Below are 20,858 nucleotides of genomic sequence, written 5' to 3'. Positions count from 1 at the left end.
TGAGGGATAATCTTGAAGGTGAAATAAGGTCATTCAAGGGGATAGGATAGATTGTATGCATTAATCTTTATATCTTGATGAGGTTGAGAAGTGATGAATTTCTATGTTGATTATCCGAGAGAAGCACGTGACAGGCAAGCCCGTGTAAGGACAACATAGGTATCATTCCTAATTGTTCACGTTTAGATATAGATTTCAGTCCTAGGCCCGGTTGTCTATTGCAAGAGAGAACCAACAACCTTCTACAAATGATGGACAATTGAGGAATAAGATTTATTAGATCATTTACATTGAATGGCATTACAAAGAAACCAAAACTCCTAGAACATCTTTTATCATAGCCCTTATTCTTGTTCTTATTCTTTTATTTCTATGTTTTGTTTTTCACAGTTGCACTTAGTTTCTATAAATCAATTGATTAGTTGTTTAGTTAATTCTTGTGGAGATATCTTTAGTGATTATACCAGTCCCTGTGGATACGATATCTTTCTTTATTACTGACGATGTATCCGTACACTTACAGATTGTTAACAAGTTTTTTGCACCGTTGCCAGGGATTGCGCTATAACATTAGAGATTATCAATTGAGTTAGACTAAACATAAATTTTATTTTCTTTTCATTAGCATAATTGTAACTAATCTTTAGAATTCTATTTTTTCTTGTATATCTTTCTACTTCCTGTCAATTCTTTTTTTTGCAATTCTAATTTTGCATTTTTAATTTCTAACATTCTAGTCTAACTTTTATCTGTTTTCTCTTTTGATTTAGTTTCTTTCTTCTTTTCTTTTTGAGCAAACATATCTTGTTCTTGTGTATGCGAAGATCTAACTTTGCAGGAGAACTTCTTCCTCTAGACCCAGAAATAGATAGAAAATTTCATAGAAGAAAAATTCTGTAAAGACAACAAACCGAACAAGAACATTCTAGCATGGCAAATAGACCATTAAAGGATTATGCAACACCTTATGCTAGAGGGTTTCGATCAAGCATTTCAAGACCTTCTATTGAAGCAAATAATTTTGAGATCAAACCTGCTAATATTTTTATGGTGCAACAGAATCAATTTGGTGGAGGACCGCATGAAGACCCAAATCAACACTTGGAGGTCTTCTATGAGATATGCGGAACAATGAAAATGAATGGTGTTCCTTCTGAAGTGGTGCATTTATTATTATTTGGATTTTCTTTAAGAGACAGAGCTAAGTAATGGTTAAACTCTTTGTTGGACCCTGTGGTAGTTTTGATGTGATCAACCAAGTTGGTTAGGTCCTGCTGTGTTTGATCCCTGTGTCTGAGTGTGCAGGAGCTTAGGAGCACAGGAAGTCGAGCGGAAGACGCAGCTAGCGAGAAGGACGGCACGGGAAGGGAGCCGACGGGCTCGGTGCGTCCGAAGGACGAGAGAGCTGCGGAAGAGTACTCCGGTGGGCGTGAAGAGCGTGCGAGGGATGTTAAGCCGGACGGAAGGCTGCTCAATGAGAAAATGGGTTCGGTGAGCCCTATTCGGTTGGCAATCACCCAAAGACGAGCTTGAAGCCAAGCGAAGAAGAAAAGAGTCAAAAGAAGTGAAATTATCAGGCAAAAAGTTACTATAGCGAAATTCTTGTAGGCGCCTTAAACAAGCTTGAAGGCGCTCTTGAAGGCGCCTTCAACGAGTCCAGTTTGACCGTTTGCGCTGCGGATAAAGTTTTATCTGCAGATCGAGTTGGAGGCGCCTTGAACCCTGTTGGAGGCGCCTTGGACTCTCGGGATAAGATTTCCAGGGCCTATATAAAGGCCCCTGGAGCTAGGAATTCAACAACAACTCAAGCATTCAATCTGTAGTGTTTCCTAGCAATAGTTCTGAGCTTTTGAAAGTGTAAAAGGCTTCTCCGCCTTCAGCAAAGGAGAGTTTCTTTTAGTGCGCTTCTACTGCCCTGGATTAACAACCTCATTGGTTGTAACCAGGTTAATTCTTCTGTGTCTTTCTTTTACTGTTTTATTATTTTGTTAACTATTGCACTAACTGAGTTGAAAGTACGAGGAGGGTATAGTTACTTTTTGTTTTCAGCAATTCACCCCCCTCTTGCCGGCCTCCGCTGCATCAACAAGTGGTATCAGAGCCTGATCGCCTCAGAAGGACTAACCGCCAACTGAAGCACTACGATCAAGACGATGGCCGGAGCGAACATCCATCCCCCAAAGTTCGACGGAGACTTCGCCACATGGAAGCGCAAAATGGAGGTATTTTTTAAAACAGATTTTGATATTCTTATTACAATAAAATATGGTTTTGCAGCGTCGAAAGATAAAGAAGAAAACACATGGAGCAAGAAGGAGCAAGCCGATTTCATCGCCAACGGAAAGGCTGAATTCCATCTACTTAGTGTACTGCCACCTCAGGAGGTAAATAGGATCGGAAGCTACGACTCCGCGAAAGATCTCTGGGAAAAATTCCTGGAGCTTCACGAAGGTACTTCCGAAGCAAAGCTAGCGAAGCGCGACATCCTCCGGAACCAGTTAACGAACCTCCGGATGAACCAAGGCGAGAAGGTAGCGCAACTCCAAGCGAGAATCAAGGAGCTGATAACGCAACTAACGAACCTTGGAGAAGAGGTAACCAACCGGGATTCCATCCGATACGCGCTCAATGCCTTCCTGAGAACTCCAGAGTGGGCCTCCTTAGTAGATGCATACTACATCTCTAAGGATCTCGAGGTAAGTACGTTAGAACAATTATTTTCAACTTTTGAACTTCACGAATCTCGAGTTTCAGAACCCAACGGAGCAGAGAAGACAAGTCAGAACATTGCCTTAAAGGCAAAGATGAACAGTTCTGACTCCGAAGCCTCAGTCGACGAATCCGAAGCGGCACTACTGGTAAGACGCTTCAATAAGTTTTTTAGTACTAATAAATTTAAATCGCAGAGGCATCATCGAAAGAAGAGGACGGTTCGCTGCTACAACTGCAACGAAGAGGGACACATCAAAGATGACTGTCCAAAGCTAAAGAAAAAGGAGAAAGAAAGAGCAAAGCCAAAATACAAGAAACCAGAACCCTCCAAGCACAAGAACCTAAAGGCAACGTGGGATGATTCGTCATCCTCCGAATCGGAAGTCGAAGAATTCTCGGGACTAGCACTGATGGCCAACCATCAGCAAGAAGAAACGTCCAGCTCAGAGATGAGCATCGACGAAGGGGGAGGAACGTCAGAGGAAAGCAGCAGTGAAGGGGGAGCGTCACCTGATCAGGTAAGTAAGGTACGTAATCTAACCCCGTCTCAGTCATTTCGATTTATTAAATCGCTTTCTAAAGATTTATTCGAATTAGAAAAAGAAAATAAAGAATTAAAAATAAAATTAGCAAAATCATGTCCACTTGAAATGTACGATAGTATGAAATCAGAAAATGAAAATTTAAAATTAGAAATTAAAAAATTGAAAAATGATGCATGCTTAAAGAAATTTCCAAAGTCAAAAATTAGAATTTATGGTAAATTAAATTGGTATATAAGGAAGCATCAAGGTCAACTTAGAAAAATACCAAGAAACTATGTACCCCCTAGTTTTTTGAATAATCCTGTCGGAAGGAACCTCTATTGGGTTCCAAAATCTGTGCTTAATTAATCTTTCAAAAATTAAAAGTTAACAGTGAGAAAATTAAACATTGAAATTCTTTATGGAAGCTTTGTCTAAGGAAGTGGTTGTTGCTCCAATAACCAAGAAGGCCTAGTGCCTCGCCACGACCTGGAAGCTAAAATATTGAAAGAAAATGTTTAATTAACTTTCTGAAAAAGCATTAAACAAGAATTAAATAATGCTTTGAAAGTTTATCAAATATTTATTAAAATAAAAAAAAATTCTTAGAAATTTTCTCTTGAAAAATTCTACCTTATTTTTGGTTAGAAATTTTTTTCTGAAAAACTTCATATGACTTAACTTTTTTTGGGAACAGTTAAAAATTTTACTTAGGATTTTTTTTTACTTAGATTTTTTTTTTAAAATTCAATTTAACTTCGAATTTTTTTTCTCTCAAAAATTCATTTTCAAAGATTTAACATTACTTGAAAACATTTTACTTAAGACCCCATTTTTGCTGTGATCAAAGGGGGAGAGAAAAGTACAAGTTTAGGGGGAGTTAGAAAAATTTAAAATTTCTATTATAATTTTCATAAAAAGTGTTGCAATTTTACTAATTGAAAAAATTATGCTTAACTTGTTAGTTTAGTAATTTTTTCTTTAAAATTACTCTTTATGTCTATTTTTAACCCTAACTTGAACTTGGGTTGATGCACATCAAAAAGGGGGAGATTGTTGGACCCCGTGGTAGTTTTGATGTGATCAACCAAGTTGGTTAGGTCCTGCTGTGTTTGATCCCTGTGTCTGAGTGTGCAGGAGCTTAGGAGCACAGGAAGTCGAGCGGAAGACGCAGCTAGCGAGAAGGACGACACGGGAAGGGAGCCGACGGGCTCGGTGCGCCCGAAGGACGAGAGAGCTGCGGAAGAGTACTCTGGTGGGCGTGAAGAGCGTGCACGGCGTTCGAGGGACGTTAAGCCGGGATGGAAGGCTGCTCGAGGAGAAGGCCGGGAATTGGGTTCGAGTGAGCCCTATTCCGGTTGGCCGCAATCACCCAAAAGAACGGAGCTTCGGAAGCTAAAGCGAAGAAGAAAAAGTTACTGTAGCAGAAGTTACTGTAGATTGAAGGCGCCTTAAACAAGCTTGAAGGCGCCTTGAAGCCTGTTCAAGGCGCCTTGAGCAGTCCAGTTTGACCGTTTGCGCTGCGGATAAAGTTTTATCCGCAGATCGAGTTGGAGACGCCTTGAACCCTGTTGGAGGCGCCTTGGACTCTCGGGATAAGATTTCTAGGGCCTATATAAAGGCCCCTGGAGCTAGGAATTCAACAACAACTCAAGCATTCAATCTGTAGTGTTTCCTAGCAATAGTTCTGAGCTTTTGAAAATGTAAAAGGCTTCTCCGCCTTCAGCAAAGGAGAGTTTCTTTTAGTGCACTTCTACTGCCCTGGATTAACAACCTCCTTGGTTGTAACCAGGTTAATTCTTCTGTGTCTTTATTTTACTGTTTTATTATTTTGTTAACTATTGCACTAACTGAGTTGAAAGTACGAGGAGGGTATAGTTACTTTTTGTTTTCAGCAATTCACCCCCCTCTTGCCGCCCTCCGCTGCATCAACACTCTTTAGCTCCAAATAACATCACCACATGGGAACAATGCGACCAATAATTTTTTGGACAAATTCTATTCACCTAGTAAAATGGCTCATATGAGGAATCTCATTGCAAGTTTCAAACAAGCTGACTCAGAATCTTTATTTGAAGCTTGGGATAGATATAATAAATTGCTCAGACAATGCCCACATCATGGCTTGGAGAAGTGGTTAGTGTTGCATACATTCTATAATGACATTAATTATCATACTAACGTGTCCCTAGATTTAGCTGCTGAAGGGGCACTCATGAACAAAAGCCTAGATGAAGCTGAGGAAATAATTGAAAGTGTAGCACAAAATCATCATCAATGGGCAAATGAGAGAAGTGGTGCCTATTCTTGTGTAAACCCAATAAAAGCATCAGGGAAGTTTGATGTTGATGTAGTTACTTTAATGGCTGCAAAACTGGATGCTCTTACAAAGAAATTAGAAAGCATGAGAGCTAATTCAAATATGGTCAATGTCATTGTATCAACTTGTGAAGTATGTGGAAGTTCTGATTACTCTAGTGACTCATGTCCTTTGGGAGCTATTTTTGCACCAATGAATCAACTGGAGCAATGTGATGCAATCATGAGTTTTAATCAAAGACAGAACAACCCATACTCATATACATATAACCCTGGGTGGAAAAGCCATCCTAATTTTTCTTATAGAAATAATCAAGAGAAAGGACCATCTATGGGGGCAAGACCTAATTTTCAGTTTGGGCAGCATAGTTTTCAACAACAATCTTCTCAAGGCTTTCCAATGTCTAAAATTGAAAATATGTTTGAAGAAAGTATTTCAAATCAGAATGAAATGAAGCAAGATATTCTGAAGCTTACTCGGAGAATGGATAATTCTGAAAAACATCAAAAGATTCAGGATAGACAGATTACCTAGCTAGCTTCTTCATCTTCTAGTGCAACAGGACAACTTTCTGGAAAACCTGATGTTAATCCTATAGAGCACTGCAATCGAATTGAACTTAGGAGCGGACAAACCTTGGGAGATCCCCAAGTGACTACTCAAAAAGGGATAAATTTTGAAGAAGAGCTTTCTCCTTCAACACAAGAACCTATTCAGGTTCAAGAAGATGAGGAGAGTACCGCTAAGGTTGAAAAGACTCTTCCACTTTGCTCACAAAGTCAAGTAGTCCCTTTTCCTCAAAGACTTGTTATAATCAAGAAGGATGAAGAGTTTGGCAAATTCTTGGAGAAAGTCAAAGTCATTGATGCAATCTTACAAATGCCCAAGTTTGCCAAATTCTTGAAGGACATCATGTCAAGTAAGAGAAGAAGAGGAGATATAGAGACCATAGTGCTTACGGAGGAATGTAGTGATCTTTTTGAAAAGAACATTTCCCCAAAGCTAAAGGATCCAGGAAGCTTTTATATTCCTTGCAACATAAGAGCTGAATTTATTGAGAAAGCTTTTTGTGATTTAGGGACAAGTGTTAGTCTCATTCCTTATTCTATTTGTAATAAATTAGGTCTCAAAAACTTTAAACTTACTACTATGGCACTGTAACTAGCTGATCATTCCTGCAGGTACCCTATGGGTATAGTTGAAGACGTTCCAATAGAGGTAGGTGGGAGTATAATTCTCACAGATTTGGTAGTTCTTGACATGGAGGAGGATCCAAAAATTCCTATCATATTGGGAAGACCATTCCTTACTACAGATCGAGCTATTATTGATGTTAAAAACCATAAACTTTCTTTGGTAATTGGTAAGGAAAGGTTGGAATATGATTTATCCAATGCTTCTAACCATGTCTCTTCTCTTTTAAATACTTGTCGTAGGGCAAGCATCTACAAACTTGAGGAATGGACTTTCCATCCTCATGGGAGGCTACCAAATGAGGAGTATACCTTGGTGGAAGATGTTGGGAGAAGGCCTCCCAACAAGAATGAAAAATACATCTGCCCTCCATGGGCAAGAAAAAGAGAAGAATGATCATATTGGTCGAGCTAAAAACCTTAAACAAGCGTTTCTTGGGAGGCAACCCAAGGGTTCTTTTAGTTAGTTCCATTTTATATTTCTATTCTTCATTAGTAGTGTTTTTACTTTGTTTTTTGCTTTATTTTCAGGTTAAAATTTTGCTTCCATGAGTTGGCCATGACTTCTTCATGGGCATGGAAGTATTGGAGAATCAAGGAAGGAGTAGAACAATCATTTGGAGCAAAACAGAGCTTGGCCGTGTGCCATACACGATCAAGTACATCTTGTAGAGAAGAAGGATGCTAGGGCCGTGTCTACATGACACGGCCATGTAAGGCATTCCGAGAAGAAAAAGAGCCAGGCCGTGTCTCAGACACGGTTGTGTGACAACTTCAGAGGAGGAAAGGTTCTCGGCTGTGTACCAGATAGGGCCGTGTGAAAATCCAGAGGCAAAATTTGCATTGGCCGTGCCATCAAGCATAGCCGTGCAAGGCTTCTCGAGGAGAGGAAGGATATGAGACCGTGCCCTAGAAGAAGGCTATGGCCGTGCTAATTGGCACGACCGTGTGATTCCACCCGACAAGGAGATGGCCGAGGCCGTGTCTTAGCCACGACCGTGTAGACTGACCCGAGGTGAAGAAGCTTAGGGTCGTGTAGATCTACATGGCTCGTGTGGAGTAATTGCTTTGGCCGTGTCTGCTATACATGACCATGTCTAGGCCGTGTCGACCACACACCCCCACCTTTTCAACACACTCTTCTCTCTCAAACTCTCCTCTTCTTCAACTTTTCTCCTAAACCTTCTCAGATCTAGATCTCAAACTCTTTCTTTCTCATAAACTTCATCAAGATCTAGACTTTCCTCTTCTCCTATATCTGAGATCTACAACTTCTTAGCCAAAGATCTTGTTTCTCAAGATGTATCCTTTAAGATCTAACTTCTCCAACCAAAGACAGCACCTTCCCTACTTAATCTTGACAATATGTCCAATATTTTGAAAAGACTTCACAAGGGAAGTGGTGGATCAAGTGGAGGAAAGGATCCGACAAAGGAAAAAGGAAAACAACCAGTAAATGGAAAAGGGAAGCGGACCGCACGCGATGAAGGTAATGACAATGAATTCAATATCATTTTTAGAAATGAAGATCATAAATCTAGGTATGAAATTCTTGTCAATAGAAAGATAGTGTGTACACATTATATGGACCCAACTGTTTTAGATATGTTAGGGCTTAGAGAAGATGTAGATTGGATGATTGGGTTTTTAGATTGGAGTGACATCATGTACACACATCTACCTACGTATCCTCGCATTATTCTGGAGTTTTTGAGTCCACTAGATGCCCACTTTGCCAATGAAGATGATTATGTTGACAAAATTTCTTTTAGACTTATGAATCAAGAATTTTAGTGGACCTTTAGTGACTTCAATAATTGTTATGGATTATCTACCGGTAACTCTCATAGGTTTGATTCTAGGTTTAATTAGAATCATTTTTGGAGCACGATTACTGGATTGGATCAACCTTATGAGCCCTCTAGAGCTAAAGCTTCTCACATGCAAAACCCTATCTTTAGGTATTTACACCGTGTCATGAGTAAAACTATTTTTGGAAGGGGGGAAGTGATGGAGTCATTAAGAAAGTAGAACTTTATGCTCTATGGGCTATGTTACATAAGGTTGACTTCGATTCTGGATTTAATTTTTTGTAAACCTTGGTGAGAGCCGGGAGGACATCCTCGGGATCAATTATTTTTGGTGGTTTGATTACTCAAATAGCTATTAGTTTGGAACTTGATCTAGATGGCTTGGAAGTCATCTATGGCAATGACATGATAGACATTGATCCATGTCTTGCTATGAAAATGATTTGTCGGGATGAGAATTGTTTTGCATTTCCTAGGAGGAATGATTTTCCTTTACCTCTTCCTTGTCCCGAGAGAACTTCTGTTCGTAACCCTGCTAATTAGGTAATCACTGATGTAGAACCTGAGAATGTCCCTTCCATATCCAGAGACACAGAGCCACACCTTGAGCCCTCATCATCAGGATACCCGCAGCCTTCCGGATATCCGGAACCTGCTAGGCCTTCTTTTGCCTATGGTACGGGCTCCTCCAGATTTAATTTTTCTGATTTCCGTTCATCTCTAGAATCACTTCATGAGAAGCAAAATGCCTAATGTACAATATTGGAGAGTCGCTTCTCTCTATCAGATAATCAGTTTAGAGAAGTACAGGATCACTTTCAGTTCACGAGGAACTTTCAAGGTCAAGTGGCTGAATTTGTACAGGACTATGATATTGATCAAATAAGAATGAGGGAATTCATGCAGAGCATGAGTATCACTAGCCAACAAGTTGATGCTCTGTATGAATATCATACAGTCCTGAGTGAAGCTCTAGGTTTTCCTAGGTTTCCTATTGGTCAACCTCGTAGACCTCCTTTCCCTCGTCCACCTCCTCTTCCACCATATTGATTTCATCAGGATGATGAAAAGTTTAAGTCGGGGGGGGGGGGGGGGGGGGTTGAAAACCTAATTTTTTTTGCATTTTCTTTATATTTGTTTTTGTTTTTGTTTTTTCTTACATTTGTTTGGATTGTTTTTGATAGTCACTTGACTGTCTTTTGAAAATCTTGTGGCATACATCTTGAGAACATCAAACTTCACTTTTATGCTTTCTTGTCCTTTAGTAAAATTGTTAGCACGTTCATTATCTAGATTCATGATATTTTAAATGATACTAGTAGTATACCTAGTGTACCTCTTTTCTCTATCTTGAGTAGTATGAAATAAGCTAAGTATCATATGGAGATAAGTTTGAGATTTGGCCTAACCTTAAGGATCTCATCTTCACTTCACTTTACTTGAACTTGAATAGTTGATATCATTGAAATAGTCATGATTCATCTTGTTTGTTTAGTACTTAGTTTCTATGGTGATTTCTTAAACTTCATTTTAGTTACTGGATGATGCTCAAATCATGTAAGCTCATTTGGAAAAATCAAAATATCTCAATATTTGTGCTAAAAATACATTTGTGAATAAGTTTTGCATAATGTAAATTCTTATGAAAAAAAGTGAATAAGGGATATGAAAAACAATTTTCGTGAGTGGAATCTAGCAAGTCACCCCTTTGAGATCGAATTAGATTACTGGGGAAATGACTGCTTAGCTTCTCTTGAGATTGAGCACGCCTTTGAGACCTTGGGTTGATTGAGAAATATGAACCAAGTGTGTGGCAGGTAAGTGCCTATCACAGGTTACGCGCCTATCACCGAAAACATTAGAAACTCATCTAGATGATGACTTAACTAGGACATAGATTGAAGCTTGAAAAGTTTGGGTCACTTTTTGCACTGTGCACAAGAGACTTATGCTTGAGCCATACTTGACTTGTTTCCATGATCATGCTTGTTAATGAAACTTTTTGATTGAGTTAGGAAAATGCATTGGGGATATGAGTGCATTGTAGAACATATGAATTTAGATTGCAACATTTTGCTTGAGGATAAGCAAAAATTTAAGTCTGGGGGTGTAATGTGCGTAGATTGTATACATTTGTTTAGCATATTTTGACGCACATTCACATATTTTACGCATGCTTTATCTATGCATTTTTGTACTTCCAGCTTTACTTTTAGCATATTTATTCTTTCTGTTTAGAGATATGCTTTTGTGCATTTTTTTGTACGCAGGAGTCAATTTTGGAGAAGAATTGATGATTGAACGAAGGAGGAAGGCATCATCCCTGAGTGCCACACGACCCTGTCATGAGGGGTTGCCCAGGCCGTGTGGTGATCCTCACCCTTGCAGCATTGGCAGAATGAGAGAAGGGTATGACAGTGTGAGTATCACATGGCCATGTCATGTTTTGAAGACAAGCAGATCACGTCCGTGCAAGCCTTCCAGAGTCAAAGCAGTGCATGGACGTGTGTGTCACACGACCGTGCAATATTTTCAGAAGGCAAGAAAACCTTGGCCGTGTCCCAGACACGGCCGTGTAGGAGTTCCAGAGCCAGAGGCAGAGCAGGCCGTGTAGATCTACACGACCGTGCAAGGAGGCAGTGGCAGAGCATGGAACGACCGTGTGAGCTTCACACGACCGTGTCACTTGGGCAGTGAAGGGAATGGACCAGGTCGTGTGAACTTCACACGGCCGTGTCTCGAGGCCGTGTGGTGTCTAAACCCCAGCTCTATATAAGGGTTTCTTCCTCATTTAAAAGGGGGACTTCTCCCTTTTGGGGGGAAAACAAGATTTGGGTGTTTCTCCACCTTCTTGGAGGGATTTTCTGACGATCTAAGGGCAGATCTTCAACGAATCGACTCCAAGATCGAGAATTGGATCCGAATATCATTCTTCATCATAGATAAGCTTTTCTTCCCTTATCTTCTTGGGTTTTGGGATCAAGATGCTTGGGATTTTCTTGTCTTTGGGGTTCTCTCTTCGTTCTATGGATTAGATCTCCTTGTTCTAGGATGGAGAGAGTATTTGTAATGCCATTTGATGTAAACTCTTGTGGATTTATCAATTTACTATTTCTATAATTTTGTCCTGTTTGTATCTATTTGATCTTGTGTGGATTATTGTGATTATGCTTAATTACCATACTCGATTGAATGTTTGAGTATCTTGTGGATCTTGTAGAGGTGATTCCTCATTCGGTTATCCGAGGGACGTACGTGACAGACAAGCCCGTGTAAGGAAGTTTGAGGGATTGAAGGTGAAATAAGGTCATTCAAGGGGGTAGGATAAATTGTATGCATTAATCTTTATATCTTGATGAGGTTGAGAAGTGATGAATTTCTATGTTGATTATCCGAGGGATGCACGTGACAGGCAAGCCCGTGTAAGGACAACATAGGTATCATTCCTAATTGATCACGTTTAGATATAGGTTTCAGTCCTAGGCCCGGTTGTCTATTGCAAGAGAGAACCGGCAACCTTCTACAAATGATGAACAATTAAGGAATAAGATTTAGTAGATCATTTACATTGAATGACATTAGAAAGAAACCAAAACTCCTAGAACATCCTTTATCATAGCCCTTATTCTTGTTCTTATTTTGTTATTTCTTTGTTTTATTTTTCATTGTTGCACTTAGTTTCTATAAATCAATTGATCAGTTATTTAGCTAATTCGTGTTGAGATATCTTTAGTGATTATACCAGTCCCTGTTGATACGATATCTTTCTTTATTACTGACGACGTATCCGTACACTTGCAGATCGTTAACACTATCATACTTGTGTGTCCTATCACATATCATGACATCATGTCATACATTAATATTGTTATGAAAAATATTACATGTCATGTTATATATGCATCATTAGGTTATGATAGTTTTCTTCTGAAAATATGCATTGGATGTATGTCATATTCATTAACATGCATATGTTAATTCACTATAATTAAGGATAATATAACATTTGTTGACATCCTAGGTAGGATGATCAAGTTTAATATTCTTAGATAGATATGCATCATTTCTTAATTTAGGGAAAACAAATTATATATCTTATAGAAACTATAAAGTTAACTTGTATGTGTATTGAGATATATTATATACAAGTGAGATGTTAGGAGGATAAACAAAACTCAAGATGTTGATTTAGTGCATCTATTTAAGTTTTAGTTTTATCAAAATATATAGATTTTGTGAAGGCCAATCATGGATAAAGCTAATATGTAAGTCATGTGTATTTAACCTATGGATCATGGTTAGAAATTAATTTTGAAAATAATTTTAAAAATATTTTTGAAAAACATAGTGAAGTCTATTTATTGATAAAAATCATCATTGATTAGTTCAATATAAAGTTAGAGTGAAACATTAAAATTTTTAATAGTTTCTAATTTTGTATAACTCTTTGAACCTGATATCATTTGATAAAGTAATGTTTTCATAAAATTTAATGATTTTTTTTTAAATCATAGAATTACTTATGAATTTTTGAAATTAAATCAAAAAAATTAGACACACCAATCAATTGGTACATTTGATAATTGATTGATAGCTAATACCAATAGATTGACTTAACCAGTAATCGATTGGTAACTGATACCAATCGATTGGTAGCTACTAATTTCGACTGAAATGAGTTTATTTCAGTCGACTAAGCCATGTGTAGATAATTTAACTATCTCTAACCCTCTGAAATGCTTGGATATGTATTAAAGGATAATTTTATTCTTGAAAATGATAAAGGAATGGTTAAAAGAGAATAATGTGGAATTGGGGAGGAGGTTTAGATTGAAAATTGAATTCTCAACCTCATGTTGGTGCGGGAAGCATCCGACGATCGAACCCAAGTTTTGATAATGGAAAAGGGTTCAAAGTTAAGTCTTGTTGTTATCTAACATGTTGAATGAGTGTTTCAGGAAAGTCCTAACTGCGGTTAGGCAGGTGAAAACCCTAGGGGATGGTAACCCTAGGTCCTAGGGGGTGGTAACCCTAGGTGGAGAAAAGTCCTAGCTGCAGTTAGGCAAAGGGAAAACCCTAGGGGGTGGTAACCCTAGGTCATAGGGGGTGGTAACCCTATGCGGAAAGTCTTGGCAGGTCGATGGCTTCATGCAAAAGTCCTATGGGGTGGTAACCCTAGCTGGAAAGTCCTGGTATCGCGAACCAGGTGAAAGACTGGACTAGCCGGGAAGCGGATGTCCAGCAGAAAGTCCGGAAGCGTCGGGTGCTGAGCAAAAGTCCAGTCGATCTAGAGGATTGCACTGGCAACAGGTAAATCTCCTGAGTGGAGTAGGTGAGGACGCGTTCCCCGTAGAGGGAATAGTAGGCGTCGGATCGACCTAGGGTTTCCGAACAGAAATCCGAAGTCAGACCCGGACAGTCCCGAGACTGTCATAACATTTCTTATCATATTCATTCTGTTATTTATGCTTACTTTGTGTTGCAGGATATTATTGGGACTAACACATCTTGCAGGTACAAAGAAATGGAGTTTTTCCTCAGATGAACAGTATCCGAGGCGCCTCCATGGAGCTTGGAGGCGCCTCGGGTGCAAAAGCTGACCTGGCTGCGAAGCTTCATTGGAGGCGCCTTCATGAGGGTATAAGGCGCCTTGGAAGGCGCCTTGAGTAGGGTATAAGGCGCCTCAAAGGGATGAAGTTCGACCAGATCAGATTTGATCCACGCGGAAGACTCGGCAGCATGGAGGCGCCTTGAACAGCCTTCAAGGCACCTTGAACACCCTTTAAAAGGGGGTTTCGACCAGCACTTCAAGACATCAAGTTCTGAGCTTTCCTTCTTCAATGTGCTGCTAACAAAGTCATTCTGAAGTGCTGCTGCGACATTCCGACGACCCGGAGCTTCAATCTTCTTCTTTCTTAAGTTGTCGGTACAAGTTTACTTCAATACTTTCAGTGTAATTTGTAATTTCTATCGTGATTATAGTTGTTGCCCATCGGAAGCGATCAAGGATCGCGGGCCTTCGAGTAGGAGTCGCCTTAGGCTCTGAACGAAGTAAAAAGCTTGTCACTTTGTGTGTTTGTTTACTTTCCGCTGCGTGTTTTAACTCCGATATTTTCACGATTCCGATAAACGTAAAATTTAACCACGAGCGCTATTCACCCCCCCCTCTAGCGCGATCTCGATCCAACACCTCATGACTTGGACTTTGGGATTTCCTAAGGGCTTAGGAACTCCAAATTATTATTGGTGCAATGATAGAAGTTAGAGAATACTTCGAGGGGGAGATTCACCTTAAAGGCATGATTTGGATGAGAAAGGAGAAATTTTGAAGGATAATGGTTGAATGCTCAAGATGGAGCATTAGAAACAATGGTTGGTAGAGAGCCTCTATTGGGATGTTGGAAGGCTATGATGAATGAAATTTTGGAAGAAATTTTTTATGCATATCAAAGAAGGAGAATGTAAGACTTAAGTTAGGAAACTCTCATTCTTGTTTTGACATGGGATGAAGAAGGAAGTTACGATAATGAATTAGCCTAACTTAAATATATTGTCAAATATCAAAATAGGGGAGATTGTTGGTGCAATTGACCTAGGGTCAAGATTGACTAGGCTGACTAAACTTAGATTGACTTGAGATTAAGTTTCAATGTTTGATCAACATGTATGATAGAAGTCAAAGTGGGTCACAGAGGACTGGTTACTTGGCATAGACGAGAAGTCTAAGTGGATTGTGGAGGACTGAGCACTTAGCCAAGAGAAAAGTCTAAGTGAGTCAAAGGTTGATAAGACAATTGGTGATTGAAAGTTCAATGGGAAGATTGGTAAGAGAAAAGTCCAAGTGGGTAATAGGTTGACCGAACACTTGGTGATTAGAAGTCTAATGGGAAAGTTAACAAGGAAAAAGTCTAAGTGGGTCAAGAAGGACCGGACACTTAATGATCGGGAAGTCCAAAGGGATGTTGGCAAGGGACAACTCCAAATGGATCAAAAAGGACCGAATCCTTAGTGATCAGAAGTCCAATAAGAAGTTGACAAGGGAAATGTCCAAGCGGGTCAAGGAGGACTGGACACTTAGTGATCAGAAGTCCAACGAGACGTTAGCAAAGGAAAAGTCCAAGTGGGTCAAGGAGGACTAGACATTTGGTGAAAGAGTCCAAGTAGGTTAAAAGTTGATCGGATACTTGGCAAGGAAGCCCTGGTAGGTCACAGATGACCGGATGCTAGGAAGTCTTAACAGGTCATGAATGACTGGATGTTGAGTAAAGGAAGTCTTGGTAGGTTGAAGTCAACTGGATATCAGGCAAGATGCGAATTCAGCCTTGGAAAGATTGAATTTAGGGTTACTAATCGATTGTTGCCTGAGCCAATCGATAGACCCAAAGCAATCGACTGAGGCAATCGATTGAGATCTTATTTCGAGAAGCATAGAAGGGTTCATAATATATTGAAGCAATCTATTGGGCCTAAGAGTCAATCAATCGGCTTGAGTCTCTTAAACTAATAAAAGCTTGCTAAATCAATTTAGTATTGCCAATTGATTTCTCTACAGAAAGAAGGCTTCAGAATATATTGAGTAAATTAATTGGAAGATGACAATAGATTGGTGTGACTCACCAATTGATTGGTTCGGTAAAAAGAACTGTTTTGCAGATTTAAACAGTTGAATCTGACATCGTAATTGATTGAGGGTAAGACCAATCAATTGGGAGACATTTTAAAACCCGAAAGCAACCTTAGAAAAGAGGGTTTCGTGGAGATTAGAAGCCACTGGTTCTTGAGAGTTTAGAGAGAAAGTGTTACTAAATTTCCTACCACCAAATAGCCATCCAAAGCAAGAAAAGTGCAAAGCAAGGTTCTTCATTTTAAAGATATTTTCAATTTTTGTTGTAATCTCGGTGGCTTTTCTTGTTGTGTTCTTGGATGAACAAGCTTGTACAAGACTTTTCCACCTCTAGAAAGTTTTCGAGAAAAAGAGTGTTTATAGTGGATGTGAGTACTGGTATGGATCTTTAGATTAGTCAACTCAAGGAGGTAGATACTAAGTAAAATCTCAAAATTATGCACATAGAGTCGAAGTTGATTCACACTACAACAAAAACTGCAAACGACAACACCCCTACGACAACGATTTTAAGATAAAGAGTTGTGTATTTGCTCAAAGACAACGGTTTTTGCCAAAACCGTTGTCTTTGATCTCCCCATTAAATATAAAAGACAATGGTTTTGGCAAAACTGTTGTCATTGTATTTGAATTTGGTCATTCCCCCCCTCGCTATTTTCCTTTCCCTCGCTGTTCTCCTTTCCCTCGCTGTTTTCTTTTCGGCGGCGTGTTTTTCCTTCACGCTCTTGAACCTAAGGCAATTTTCTTTCCCTCTCCTCATACAATCTCTTCACGCCTCCCCTGGATCTTCCTCCACGACGGTGTGCTCCTCTCGTTCCCTGGTGAGCGGGTTTCTGAGTTCGACGAGGCCCTTTTACCTTCCATTGCTGCTTCTTTCGCTCGTGGAACCTTTTGATCGGACGAGGTGTATTTCTTTGGCAAAGGTTGCACTCATAGTCCGTCAATTCATAACCTAGGTCTTGTCTTCTTTGGATTTGTGCTAGAGCCATAGTCAAGGTAGATTCATAACCTAGGTCTTGTCTTTGTTCATAAATGTTGTCTCAAAATTAAAACCTACTTTTGATTCCACTATGCTTGTATTTGCAAGCTCAACATTCTCTTTTCTTCTTATTTTTAGCTTTTGATTTGTTTCATCATGCCATTTGCCTGCTCATATGTCAAAGTTTGTGGTGTTTGATCTCTGAAGGTGTTGGTTTTAAGCATCGATTTCTGTTTGTTATTCACTTTTATTGGTCGAAATAGTGTGTTCAGATAGGTTTTCTAGGTCTTGCACGGCTTGCCACTTGATGGACGGAGATGGAATTTGGGGGAACAGAAAATTGGTAGAAGGGAAATGAAGAAAGTCCTTCCTTTTTGTTTTGATTACTGATTGAAGTTTATAGTTGTTTCACACATTGCCCGTTTGATTGTTCTTCCCATTTCCATGAGCTTCTTGGCTTTTTGTTCTGTTCCATGTGAACGGAGTTGGTTTCTTGTGGTAATTGCTCAATACACTTTTAATTTTGTTTCCTTTGGCTCTTTAGACATATGTTGACACTTTTGTACGTTCATGCTCATTTTTGGTTTTTTTTTCTTATCTAGTGCAAGTTTAGGTTTTTTACATCCTTTACAACTGCACATTGAATTATAGCTTGTTCTCTTATTGAATTTCATAATCTGAAGTTCATTATTTTTTTCTCATTATTTTAATAATTAATTAATGTTATCTTTATTATTTATGCTCATTTAATTTTATTAAGGAATATTTTTTTTTAAAAAAATAATTAGATTAGATCAAGACACATGTATTTTTTAACATAAACTCAAACATTAGATTAGCTCAAGAGTTGAGATAATAACATGACCAAATAAGTTGAGAGGCATTGTAACAACTAGGGTGAGGGTTTGTTAGCCAATAATCTTTCCAATTGATCCTCTTGTATATATGTATACCCAAGATTTGTTAATATCACCATTTATTTATTAATTAGTTCTCACAAAATCACACAACACATTTCTGTCCGGTTGGTTTATGTTGTGTATTACTCTATTACCTTGAATGTTTTATTATAGTATTTGGTACTTGAGATTGTGTTTTGAACTTGTTGTATGATGTATCGTTTTTTGAAGGTAGGTTTTGACGCGTTTCGGGCTGATAGTTATAAAAAATGGACAAAGATTGGATGTCAAAAAATAGGTTATCACATGAATATAAGGTTGGGGTAGAGTCTTTCTTGCAATTTGCATTACGAAATGCTACTGATCCGAATGAAATACCTTGCCCATGTTCAAGATGTGGTAATCTGCAGAAGAGAAATGTTGACATTATAAGGGCACATTTGTGTTGTAATGGTATAGATTTAACATACCATAAATGGATTTGGCATGGTGAAAAGACTGAATACAATAACTCAATGAAAGATGAACAGAAATCTTTTGGCGAGGAACCTATTGATATGGTACATGCTGCATTTGATAGTTATGCAGAGAATCCAAACCAATTTCATAAGCTACTTGAAGATGCTGATAAACCTTTATATCCGGGGTGTGCCAAATTTACAAAGTTATCTGCACTTGTGAAATTGTATAACTTGAAGGCAAAATATAGTTGGAGTGACAAAAGTTTCACAGATTTACTAAGTTTGTTTGGAGAAATGCTTCCTGATGATAATGAATTGCCTTCATTATTGTATGATGCAAAGAAAAGCTTATGTGCATTAGGGATGCATTATGTGAAAATTCATGCTTGCCCTAATGATTGTATCTTATACTAGAAGGAGCATGAGAATTTGACTAATTGTCCTGTATGTGGGATGTCTAGGTGGAAGTTGGGTAAAAAAGGTACGATAAATGGAGTTCTTGCAAAGGTCCTTTGGTACTTCCCGCCTATTCCAAGATTTCAAAGATTATTTTGGAATAAGGAGATATGTAAGGAGTTAACTTGGCATGCTGATAAAAGAGTACTTGACGGTTACTTGCGTCATCCGGCTGATGCGCCCGCTTGGAAAGTAGTGGATCACAAGTGGCCAGATTTTGCCGCTGAACCTAGAAATCTTAGATTGGCCTTATCAGCAGACGGGATCAATCCCCATAGTTTGATGAGTTCTGCATATAGTTGTTGGCCAGTTGTGATGATCACTTACAACCTTCCTCCATGGTTGTGTATGAAGAAAAAATTTATGATGTTGACTTTGTTGATTTCAGGTCCCAAACAACCGGGAAATGATATTGACGTTTACTTAGCACCTTTGATCGATGACTTAAAAAGATTATGGGATATAGGTGTTGATGCATATGATTGATGTCGAGAAGAGAATTTCTTGCTTAGGGTTGTCTTACTATGGACAATCAATGATTTTCCTGCATATGGGAACATGTCAGGTTGTGTTGTGAAAGGATATTGTGCATGTCCTATTTGTGGTGAAGAAATATATTCGACAAGGTTGAAGTATAGTAGAAAAATGAGTTATACAAGCCATAGAAGATTTCTTCCTACAAATCATCCTTATCGAAGGCAAAAAAAAGCATTTAATGGGAACCTAGAGCTTAACCCCACACTGAAACCATTAACTGGGCATGAAATTTTGGATCGAGTTGAAAGAATTAATTATCGTTCGGGAAAAGCAAATGGGAAGTTTCAGTTAAAGCAAGGTGAAACTGTATCATGCTGGAAAAAGAAATCTATATTCTTTGAACTTGATTATTGGAAACATCTGCATGTTCGGCATGTTCTTGATGTAATGCATATTGAAAAAAATGTGTGTGAAAGTCTGATCGGTACTTTGCTTGACATTCCTGGAAAATCAAAGGATGGAGTAGCTGCAAGACTAGACCTTGTGGAGATGAATTTGAGGATTGATTTGGCACCAAAGATGGGGGAGAAGAGAATCTTTTTGCCAGCGGCTTGTTATACACTAAGTAAGGATGAGAAAAGAAAACTTTGCAAATCTTTGTTTGGAATAAAGGTCCCCACAGGATATTCATCCAATGTTAAAAATCTGGTGTCGATGAAAGACTTGAAACTTATTGGCCTTAAGTCACACGACTATCACACTTTGATGCAACAATTACTTTTAGTCACCATCCGTGATGTCTTGCCTAAACATGTTAGAGATACTATCACTCGATTTTGTGGCTTCTTCAACGTGCTATGTAATAAAGTGATAGATGTCTCGAAGTTGAATGATTTACAAAGAGAGATTGTGACAGTGTTGTGTTTGCTTGAAAATTATTTTCCCCCATCTTTTTTTGATATAATGATTCATTTACCGTTCATCTTGTACGGGAGGTCAAATAGTGTGGACCGGTTTGGTATAGGCAAATGTACCCATTTGAAAGATTCATGAAGATCTTGAAAGGGTATGTGCGAAATCACAATCGTCCTGAAGGGTGTATAGCCGAATGTTATATTGCTGAAGAGGCTATGAAATTTTGCTCGGATTACATGTCTAGTGTGCATACAATTGGGATCCCATCAAGGTATTGGCAAGTACAACTTACTAGGCATCTATCTAGCTCAATATTACACTCAACTTGTCATGATGAGTTGCATCAAGCACATCGATATGTCTTGGAAAATGATGTTGACGTTGATCCTTATATCGAGTAATTCTCTTACTTATTTATATTTATTGCACTGTTCTTACGTTCTACTAATTAACTTATTAGTATTCCATTAGTTAACTTATCCCTAAT

General features: G+C 38.8%; 1 pseudogene; it reads right to left on the bottom strand.

Moving 5' to 3' along the window:
* Positions 1-5,251: 5,251 nt before the first annotated feature.
* Positions 5,252-5,363, bottom strand: LOC122054496 (annotated as a pseudogene).
* Positions 5,364-20,858: the final 15,495 nt, after the last annotated feature.

Source organism: Zingiber officinale, chromosome 3A, assembly GCF_018446385.1.
Source record: "Zingiber officinale cultivar Zhangliang chromosome 3A, Zo_v1.1, whole genome shotgun sequence".
In the NCBI taxonomy this organism is placed as follows: Eukaryota; Viridiplantae; Streptophyta; class Magnoliopsida; order Zingiberales; family Zingiberaceae; genus Zingiber; species Zingiber officinale.
This window is presented reverse-complemented; position numbering and strand designations above follow the sequence as displayed.